Raw genomic sequence first — 11,860 nt, 5'->3', positions numbered from 1 at the left:
ATCTTATCTTATGCCATAATGCCTTGTAGTGGTAGAAAAGATCTAAAACGGTATATGGTTTGTATTATTTAATTTCATTAAAATACATGACAGGAGAAGGCTAAGATGTAGGCAGTATGTTGGTTTATTTCTTCACAGATGAACATCTGAATTTTATGCAGATAATACATATAGATCCTGATAATATTACTTTATAGATCAAAGCATATTCAATTCAATTTCAATTTATTTCATTTTCAACAGAACAAAGGAAAGTGGTCAAAATAATGAACTAAACTCATTCAACTCATAAAGAAAATATAAACTGATTATTTTTTAAAGACTCTGACCACTTATATCTGTATTTATTTATCAAGCATTATATGTGGTTTCATAAAAGCAATGCAGACAGTTGCTACACAATGGTAGTAATTACTAGATTTGGGAATCTGGCAGTATTCAATCCTTGAAGGGCACACATGAGTTATTCATCCACGTGCAATGCATTCCAGACAGGCGTAAGTAAAGATCACATGACTTTATTGATTAGAATAATTCATAAAAATTAAACAAAATGTTTCTATATCAAAATTCTAATGATAGAAATAATGCCTTGATTATACTCTGTCATAATTAGGGCCTTTGGAGAGGCTAGACTGCATTTTTTAAATGTAATTATTATTATCCACAATGCTGTTTCAGGTTTTTTGGGGGGCAGTGAAATGACCAAAATTATGGATAGTTTTCTTTCAGGCTAGACAAGTACCAGATTAACAGATCTGGTTTTAATGTCCTTTTCCTTGTGTGAGCCAGCGAGATGATTAATGTCCTTTTCCTTATGATTAATGTCAGGGAATTAGAGCGAAATCTATTTAGGGATGATTTCTGAAGATTTTTTTAAAAATGAGATATGATTTAACATGTGAGTGAATGGGGGTCTGAATTACTCATAATGTGTGCCCTGAAAACCCAATCTGTGTGTGCAGCTCAATGCAAGAGCTCCCTCTGTTGGTAAACCTCTGCATATGTTCCTCTCTCTCATTCTCATTGTACATACCCGTACATCTGAATTGTCCACTTTAGGATCTAGTCCACTTCATAATATTTGGTTTCATGATAATGCAGGCTTTCATGAATTAACTAACTAATCTTGATCCATAGAGGGGGGGGGGGTTGATCAAACACATCCCGTTTCTTAACTACTCCATCTGGAAACAAGAACTCTGTTTTTCAATTTTGCTCATTCTTTTAACTATTAGTTTTCCTTGATAGCAGGATTCTGGTACATGTATCTTCTGGAGATCTTTCAACTATATCCCCATTTATCCTACAAAGTCCAAGGGTCTGTTTCATAAAGTGTTCAAATATGGCAAGTACTATACAGTGCGTATCAAAAAAAAGTTTACACTTTGAAAAAGCTCTGGGAATTAAAAAATATACAACATGTGGGTAATTTTTTCACATATAATCTTTGGTTTGGGTCTCATCTATCCAATGAAAGTAAAAGTTTTGACAGAATGTTACACTTGAGTGAGCACTGTCTATTTTTGTAAAGCTCGCAGAAATCTGTTTGCGCAGAAATGCTCGTTTTCACGCAGTGTCAAGGGGAAAGGGCGAGATCAAACTTACCCTGCGACACATTTTTCCTACATTTCCTTTGCACTTTTAGTCAATTAAGATAAAAACAGACACATTCAAGCATTTTTAAACAAATTTGCCACCCAAATTGAAATTTCAACAATTAGTAAGCACTACTTTTACCCTTTTTGTGCCAGCTGGATCTGAGGACATAACTGATCTAAACAACAGTTTACATCTGACATCTCCAGCACTTTTTCACTAAGTTTTTGTTATTTAAAGTGGGTTGACATTTAATATTTCATTTAATACTTGTTTCTCCATACTTTTCCCAAGCTTGACAATGATTAACAAAATGAAAATCAAGCCTAATTCATTTTATGTAAATCACAGCTCAGTGTAAATCAAATATCGTCTTGATGGCCTTGGCGTGTGGGGGAGTGGGGCGGGGCGCAATGCACTCTTCGAAGTTAGAAAAGGTCAAAGATATCTTAAAATCAATTTTACTTGCTAAATTCTACGTGGTCTTCATGAAAAAGGTTTACTTTTATTCGCATAGCTATTTCAAAGTTCTGCGCAAATCATTTTTCACTAACTTTTCAAAAGTAAGTGGTGCTCACTCAAGCGGAAATATTTTTCGATAGTTATATCGTCATTTGCTTAAATGGATCTGTACCAATGTTAAAATGTGGAAAAATCTTCAGGATATTACAAATTTATAATTTTACAGGGTTTTTTCAAAGTGTAAACTTTTTTCGGATACGCACTATAGAATCCTTGATTGTGATTGGCTGCTGAGACATGATAACATCGTAGTTGACATCATGGCAAACAGTTGGAATTCTTTTATGAAACAGCCCCCCTGGGCCCTGGCCTTTTTTATAATTGGTGATAGAGACCTAGAAAGTTCATTAGCATGCGAGAAGACAGTAGACTGGCCCTAATTACTGAGGGGGGATGGGGTGCAATGACTTTTTAGAGTTTTCTGCTTTCTGCTTCAACCGGGTTACTAACAAGACAATGTTATAACATTGCAGTTGTACAGGTCATTTAACTAATATGATATGTACATACACCATGGTGATCACTTAACTGAAAACCACATACATGTAGCTTTTCTTGCCACTTTTTTAACATTTCGGGTGCTTCACATGTATAGATATAACATTTTGTAAAATTTCCTTTAAAAAGATTTGATATTTGGCATACCATTTCATCAGACTCTGATCAGGTTTTGGTGCTCATAGTTAAATAAATGTCTGTCAATTTGTCGTACTTATAATATATTTTGATAGTATGTATTTGAAATGCTCAGCATTCATTTCTTATCAGTCATCTTTTAAAGTTGTTGCTCTGTACGGCCACAATGAAAAAAATATAAATATGAGAAAAGAATTTAAAATGTGATATGTGTTTTAAAGTTTACTAATGACAATGAAAGTTAAAGTTAATATATAAAGTAATACTCTGCTTTACAAAATTTGAATTCAATATCATACATGCTATTCTGAAATATCTAAATTCATATGAAAGGTGTCTGTTTCAGGTGTACATTGAATACCATTTTTATTAAAAAAATCACCTTACCCATGCCCATCATTAATTGGGACTTTGATACAAATTATTGCTCAAGTAATATGTATTGTCATGCTAGGTTCAACAATGTATTTGGATTGGAATTAGGATTAGATCATGATAGGGGTTAGTGATGGAGGTAGGATTAGCTTTCAGATGGGATTAGCTTGTGGATAAATGATAGTTTGAGGGCTAGAGATCTAGGAATTGAGATAGGTTTGTGCTCTGGAGAAGGGGTAATCTTATTTTTAAGTTAGGACTGGGGTTAGCTGTATATCTATGCTGGTGATATCTATGCAGTGGGCATTGTGCCCTATTTTTTGTCCTCTAGATTTGTAGAGAAATTTACCACATGTAAGTGGTAGAGTTAGCCATTGTATTTGTATACTACACACTAAGAAATAAAGGTTCAAAATTGAACCCTGAAAGGTTGATGCAAAATCAGCACCCTATGGGTTCAAAAATTGAACCTCTGGTTGGGGTTTATTTTTGCACCCTGCGGGTTTAAAATTGCACCCCTAAATTCTAGATTGAACCCCTAGGGGTGCAGTTTTGAACCCGCAGGGCGCAAAAATGAACTCCAACCAGGGGTTCAATTGTTGAACCCCAATCAGGGGTTCAATTTTTGAACCCATAGGGTGCTGATTTTGCATCAACCTTCCGGGGTTCAGTTTGAACCTTTATTTCTTAGTGTGTATGTAACATATATAATATTAATGCTATTTTTGATTAGTGGGCGTGGTGTCTTTGTAATGGTGGTTGGAAGTGCAATGAAGGTTGTGGATGTTTCCATGGTGATGATTTCAATAGCATTGTTTCATTGAATTCAACTTGTAACCTATGTTTTGCTTTATTTGTTCTGATTTGTTTTGCTTTGCATGAAATGTTAAAGCTTTCAATTTGTTGATTTAATATTTTATTTTATTCATTTTGTGTATTCATTGTATAAATATAATATATAATCATAAATATTATTTTCATTTCATATCATTTTTTCATCAGTCACATGTTATATCATCATTCACATATTTGTCATGTTATCATGGTTTGTGTTGCATATATATTTGGATATTATACTAACAGATCATAAATTTATCCAATATTACTGTGTATAAAACTAATGTAGTGGAATAGAGAAAAATATGTCCATTCTTACATGTTGAGTAGTTTGAAACTCAGTATTTCATTTGCATTGCATGTTTGACTAAAATTTCATTTATGTATTAGGAATGAAAATGAAAATTTATACCAAGATGAAGATTTATGAATAATTAATGAGCTGCCATTTGATAAAAGGGGAAGGGGTAGAAAATCGATATGCAAGTAGGATGACTTGTTTATTCATCAAATTTCTGGTAATTTGTTTTTTTTCTTTGTGAATTGATTTTTGCATTTGTAACTCAGGGGTGGCGCCACAGGCAGAGTGGGGTAGGGCATGTGTTGCACCTTTAGATTTTCAAGTGCTTAAGAAAAGAAAATAATACAGGAAAAAGAAGACAAGGATGTAAAGGGGAAAATAGAATTTTTTAAAAGTCTAAAATGAATAAAACTTGCATTTGGGGGCCCGTAACACAAACCTTAGCAATGATCATAGAACATTTTTTCTACGATTGATTCCATTGAATACAATGTACAATCACCGTGAAAATCAAGTGTACGATCAATCGCTAACCTTTGTGTTAAAGTACCCTGAATCCTCTTACCCCCAAATGAAACCGTGGCACGACCCTTGATGTATTATATATTTTTATCAAGATACAATGAAGGCTTGATTCTTGATTTCTTATTTATCTGAAATGGTCTGTAGATAAAACCCTGATCAGTTTGATTGTTTGATGTATATTTGTTCTTTTACTTATTTTTATTTTCATATAGGTTTTTATATGAACATTGAAGGCTGAGATTCTAAAACTTTCTATCCTTGAATGCTAATATAATTCAGCATCGTAGGTAGACATTTCATTTTATAAATTTTAATATGTAGAACACAATATCTATGCCACAATATATAGTATTCAAGTAGTATGAAATATTCATAATTATTTAGTAATAATAGTAATAATTATATGAATTTCATGAATGATTTTTAATAAGTGTTGTATGGTTGTGAATTGTAAATATAAAGTAACTTTTCTATCACAGTTTTTCTATATAGGACCAAATGGATTGAAGATGTAGGGAAGAGTCACCTCGTTCATTTTGAAATTTTAGAACAATCGGGAAACAAACAGTACCAGATAAAATCATTGTACTTTCGCATTTTATACAGCATATTTATATATTTTATATTAGGGTGTCAAGTTATGGGCTTTCAGAGGGATAAACTTGAGTTCATTGTTTCATATCCAAATTAATTTTGATGAAAGATGAAAATCCAGCAAGTTTTCAAGACCATACTGGATGATTCTGAACAAAGCAAAGGTCACCAAACAAGATTTTTTTTTTGGAAAGTATAAAGGTTGAAGATTATTAAATTGTTTTAGAAGGAAAACCCATTCAGTGCATTGCTATGGTAACCAAATAAACAGTTTGTGTAGATTTAAGGTCCTAAGTTACTGCACTGTCATATCAAAGTTTTATTTTATAGATAATTTTAAATTTGTATCACTTTGGTGTACTAACATGTTAATTTTTTAATTGTTTGTTATCGTAAATAATTGTTATAATGAATTTATATGTGGTATTCATTTGATAAAACAATAATCAATCTGTCTTCCAATATTCTAGCAATGCTGCTTTATAATGGAAACGGGAAAAAAAATCAAGAAATTTCTTGTTTTAAGGTGGAAACTACCTTCAATAGAATGTCCCAGGCAATGGCTGCGAAGGCCTTAATTTAAGCTCTAAATTTCATTTCATTCAATTTTTGACAAGCTTATACAGTAATTCTAATTATTTCTTGAGGTAATGGTCTCTCTTGTACATGCTATGATCATTGTGAAGGTATTTGGTTTTTTTGAACATGTGTATGTACATTATACCTTGTTACTCAGTTAACCATGTTTGTAGTTTGATATGAAGTTTTATATATATATATATGCAAACCAGTTAGCTTCCTTTATTTGCTGTTGTTTTATACATGGTAATTTTTTTAAAAAGTTTATTAAAAGCCAACAATTTGATATGATAGTTTTTATTCTCTTTCTCTGCTGCATAAGAAGAATTTTTTTCATTGAAAAAAAATCCTCACAGTGCCAAAACTAAGAAATTTTATTTTTGACTTTAAACAAATTCACATCTTTAAAGTTATCCTATGTTAAGGGAAGGAATCGAATTCATTTAATTCTGATTTTATTATGTTTTGCCTTCACTGCACAAAAGTAAAGTTTAGGTATTGTGACTAAAGTAAAGCAAATGACACAATATTCTATATAGTTATTCATGTACAACTTTCTTCAAAATCTGGAATAATTTTCTCTCAATGTAGTAGATTAGTCTTCCTTAAATGTATGAAATGGTAGCTAAATTTACATATTTTTAATACATAAACTTTATAAAGCTTATATACTACGCATTTAAAGCTTTTAATATGAATATCTGCTGAAGCAAATCAATGAAAAAAGTAGGTTATACCATGGTCACATTTGTTCTACGGCGGCCGTACGGCGAGTCGATAAAAGCTGTTTTATCAATTTTGATTCAAACCACCTATATGTAGTTGGACAAAAAAATGTTAAAACGGCTGTTTTCGACCCGCCGTACGGCCGCCGTAGAACAAATGTGACCATGGCATTAGTAAAAGAAATAATATTGCAGATCATATCTAATAATGTCTTTTGTATAATGCCTTGTGTATTACATAACTGTTATGCATCTTGTATTTTGCCACTTATTATGTACTCCACAGTGCTATGATTAAATCATTTATCATTTACCATGAAAAGCTGCATGAGTTCTGATTCATTTTGTGATGTTTTTAATTGACAAATTGTTGCCTGATTTTGTTCCCGTTTTTACATGCTTTTGAGTTACAACTAATCCATAAAGTGACATGCCACATTCGTACTAGCTTAATCGATTTCATTGATTGATTCAAATTCAAATTTCTGTAAGTAAAAATAGTAAAGTAGGCTGTGATTGCTACAAATTATAGGATAACCTCAATCTTATTAACATGGAATGACAGTTTGCTCTTAAATTCACCCAAATACCTAACTATTTCTTGTATTATATGATATCATGAAAGTGGGGTGAGATGGGGACAAATCTATTTCGATTCCTGATTTAAATTAACAAATCCTTTAAATCATAGATAGTTGATCATATTATTGGCCATTAACTTGTGGCATGTCACTTTCTTTATTTCTTCCCATTGCCTGTGTTTTGAAAGTATGAGTTGATTTTCAGTGGTGTTGTTTCTTAACCCGAATTTTTTAGAACCGAGCATGATTTTTTTAACTCGTTGGAGACTGGACAATTTCCATAGACCCCAGCCCTATAACTGTTCCTAAATAATACGATGATGCAATCTGTACCGTTCTGTTTGTCAAATGCCACATCTAGACTGAAATATGTATCCAATGAGCTAATTTACATTTTTGTCTAGACCGTTTTATGTTATTTTTTTTATATCATTCCAAATTAATGCTGTTTTCACATTGAAATTAAAAAACAATTAGCCAAAGGATAATCATGTTAAGAACCAATGAAAAAAAAAGAACAACAGCAAAAATGGCAAATTGGAAAGAAGTTTTTAGCCGTTTCTCAGGTCACATGATCGGCTTGAACAAAAACTAGTCAGTAAATTCAGAAGTTTTCCTCTTTTATTTTGTCCCAAATATTTTATCTAGTGACAGACTGAATTCCAGTTTCAACACCATGCTTTACTGAAACGCAAAGTCTTGGAAATGCTGTGGTGTAACCTCAAAGAATATAATTCAAAAAATGAGATGAGAATATTTCTTGCTCGTTGAATAAAAAAAATAAATACTTCATGAAAATGATATCAACTTTTTACATCCATTTTGAAAATTCCAATGAATGTCATTGATAACTTAGAAAAATGACCGACAAAAGTTTATCGGACTATTACGATATGATCTAAAATTGAACATTATTTCCTCTTAACGTGGAGGACCTATATGTTCTTAAGAACCTCCTTATTCTTAAAAGGTTCAGCCACATTTTTCATAGGCTTTGTAGAGTTGGTTAATAATGTTTTAAAATAATATAGTTTCTTCTGACTTGTTGGAATGCATGTGGATGACTGGTTGACTCTCATAATGGCTTCTCAAAATGATGAGTGATGCTGTGACAAGATGATTGTGTTATTGTTTAAATATAATTGGTATTGTTAATCAATGAAGTTGACAGTGGTAAATTATGATAGAGTGATGACAGTGATAGAGATTGGATTGGTGATATGATGGTGGTGATATTATGATGGTAATGATATCAATGGGGGACATGAATGTGATGTAGAAGATGATGATGTAGAAGATTATGATGATGATCAATGCATTACAAGAGGGGCAATTTATAGATTTTTGTTCAAAATTGAAACTAGAATATAGTAAAAATGACAACACTCACTGTTTTTCACTAGAAATCTGGTCATTAAATGCCCCTTTGAGATTACCAATGATGTTGATGCTGATGATGATGAAGTTGATTACGATGGTATGATGAGAATGGTGCTGGTCTTGGTCGTGTTGATGATAAGGGATCATAATAGTGATGATGGTGGTAATATCAGTTATAGTAAGGATGTTGATGGTGGCAATGATGATGATAGTGGTGATGTGTCTGAGGATGAGATGGTGTTACAGTTGAGGCCAGAAGTTTACGTACACCCAGGAAATTCAAAGAAAAGTTGACACCACTCATAAAATTTATGTATCCTATAAAATATTTTTGCTATCATGACAATTTGATATCAAACAAATGAGTATGCCAAGCCCCTTTGCTTTGTCATCAAGAGCTGACGAATATTTAGATGTCATTCCCCCCCAAATCTTCATATTTTGATGATGATGATGTTGATGATAACTATGATGAGATGATTGTAGTGATTAGGTACAGAGATGACTGTCAAAGTAATACCGGTGGTTCATGATGGTGGTGAAAATCTTTACTTACATTCAAACCCCATTTTCTCTTAAAAAGTTGGAAGAGCATGGGTATGCTAAGAAATAATCAAACACAGCAACAACAAAAAACATTGTTAGGAGGGAGGGGGATGGGGTGGGGTAAGGGGCATTTTGTGTGGAACACAAACTCACACATCTTATGAAGGTCTGTGTTGGTTGACTGTCTTTACCCATCCATTCCTTTTTACTTGGAAACCCTGATACTAGAATATTTGGAATTTAAGGGTCAGTCTCGTCAGGTGATGCATTTCAGAATACCGACACCAAATCAGATAAAGAAAGGTCAGTTTTATTTTCATAGGGATGTTAATAAGGTCGAGAGGATTGGTCCATCGCCAATATTCTGGAACTTCATGTAAACAGTGCTACCATGTACACAGATTTAGGTCAACTACTGTTGACCAGACAATGTTCCATGCAGTATTACACAAGGAAAAAGCTTTTCTTCTTTCTCGTACATTCTCATTTTTTAATAAAGTAAAAGATTTACTGACACTATTTTTCTATCAGGGGTAGATGTTAACCTATTGATATAGTAATATTAGTTTTTTTCAACATTATGAAGTAAATGTCTATCTTTTTCTAGCTTTCATTGGTAGGACTTGACCACACTGAAATTAGAAACGTATTGATTTCACATTTTCTCCTTTATCATCAATTCATATGCAACTTTAATATTTCCTGATTTCAATCGGAAAATAAATTCTATCAGCAGTAGACTGATATCCTTTAGATATATGGAATTGTATTTTAGTTTGCTATAGATGTACAGCATGCTATTTGCATACATAAACAATTTATTTATTACCATCCCATCCTATCAGTAGTAGATGTTGACCTACTATATTTTGCTATGTCATGAAGGCTTAGAACTATCGTATTTGGTTTCATACAGAAGTATATTTTGGTATGTTCTAGTTATTTTTAATTATATGACAAATGGATTTAGTTCCATCCCTGTCCTATCAGTGGTAGATGTTGACCTATTATATTTTTCCCATGTCATTGAGACTAAAAGAAATATCTTATTTTGTTCCAAGTAAATTATCCACATTTTGCTTAGTTCTAATAATAAGAATGCTTCTGAATTGAATAAACAAAGAATTTAGTTAAATCGCATTCCTATCAGTAGTAGATGTTGACCTATTATTTTTTCCCATGTCAAATATATTATTCGGTTTCATATAAAATTATATTTTGGTATGTTCTTGTTATATAGCATGCTTTTTAATTATATAACAAATGGATTTAGATCCATCTTATTCCTATCAGTGATAGATGTTGACCTATTATTTTTTCTCTTGTCATGAAGGCTAAGAGCTAGCTTATTTGGTTTCATACAGAATTATATTTTGGTTTGTTCTTGTTATATAGCATGCTTTTTAATTATATAACAAATGGAATAAGTTCCATCGCATCCCTATCAGCGGTAGATGTTGACCTAATATATTTTTCCCATGTCATTGAGACTAAAAGAAATTTCTTATTTTGATTCATGTAAAATTATCACATTTTGCTTAGTTCTAATTATAAGAATGCTTCTGAATTGAATAAACAAAGAATTTAGTTCCATCGCATTCCTATCAGTAGTAGATGTTGACCTATTATTTTTTCCCATGTCAAATACATTATTTGGTTTCATACAGAATTTTTATTTTGGTTTCTTCTGGTTATAGAAGCATGCTTTTTAATTATATAACAAATGGATTTAGATCCATCTTATTCCTATCAGTGATAGATGTTGACCTATTATTTTTTCTCATGTCATGAAGGCTAAGAACTATCTTATTTGGTTTCATACAGAATTATACTTCAGTTTTAATTATAAAACATACTTTTCAAATTACATAAGAAATGGATTTAGTTCTGTCTCATTCCTATCAGTAGAAGATGTTGACCTTCTTTGAAGAAATATACTTTTCAAATTACATAAGAAATGGATTTAGTTCTGTCTCATTCCTATCAGTAGAAGATGTTGACCTTCTTTGAAGAAATATACTTTTCAAATTACATAAGAAATGGATTTAGTTCTGTCTCATTCCTATCAGTAGAAGATGTTGACCTACTTTGAAGAAATGTTTAATCTGGATGTGGAAATCCAATTTTGTCTCGACTGCATAGCAGAGAGAGACTATAGATGCCGCTTTGAATTCCTAACCAAGTTTAAGTTTTTGAAATGTCATCATAACCTGAAAAGTATATGGACCTAGTTCATGAAACTTAAAAATAAGGGTAATCAATTATTAGTAAAGATCCTGCTTTAGTTTCAGGTCACATGACCAAGGTCATCTAGGGTCAATTAACTTTGGTAATGTGGGGGGGGGGGTACTCGTGGAATTGTCATCATAACTTTAAAAGTTTATCGATCTAGTTCATGAAACTTGGACATAAGAGCAACCATGTATCCCTGAATACCCTGTGCGCATTTCAGGAACATGACCAAGATCAAAGGTCATTTGATTAAGATCAATGAACTCAAGCTGTGTTGGGAGTATTTGTTGAATTGGCATCATAAAGTTTATACACCTAGCTTACACAGTAAAAACGTTTAAAATGTTTGTACAATGCTGTTCACTATATGAACCTTACAGTAATTGTTTGAACAGTTTAAACAAGTGTTTAAATCTTAAACAACAAAG

The 11,860-nt window shown here is 32.2% G+C and overlaps 1 long non-coding RNA gene across 1 annotated transcript; it reads left to right on the top strand.

Moving 5' to 3' along the window:
- The first annotated feature begins 4,741 nt into the window (after window positions 1–4,741).
- On the top strand, window positions 4,742–7,002 carry LOC121421975. The gene is made up of 2 exons (XR_005971056.1): window positions 4,742–6,698; window positions 6,846–7,002. It is a non-coding gene; the product is annotated as an uncharacterized LOC121421975 (long non-coding RNA).
- The last annotated feature ends 4,858 nt before the right edge of the window (window positions 7,003–11,860 follow it).

Source organism: Lytechinus variegatus, chromosome 1 (genome assembly GCF_018143015.1).
Source record: "Lytechinus variegatus isolate NC3 chromosome 1, Lvar_3.0, whole genome shotgun sequence".
NCBI classification, from domain to species: domain Eukaryota; kingdom Metazoa; phylum Echinodermata; class Echinoidea; order Temnopleuroida; family Toxopneustidae; genus Lytechinus; species Lytechinus variegatus.
The sequence above is the reverse complement of the archived record's forward strand: the minus strand, read 5'-3'. Positions and strand labels throughout refer to the sequence as shown.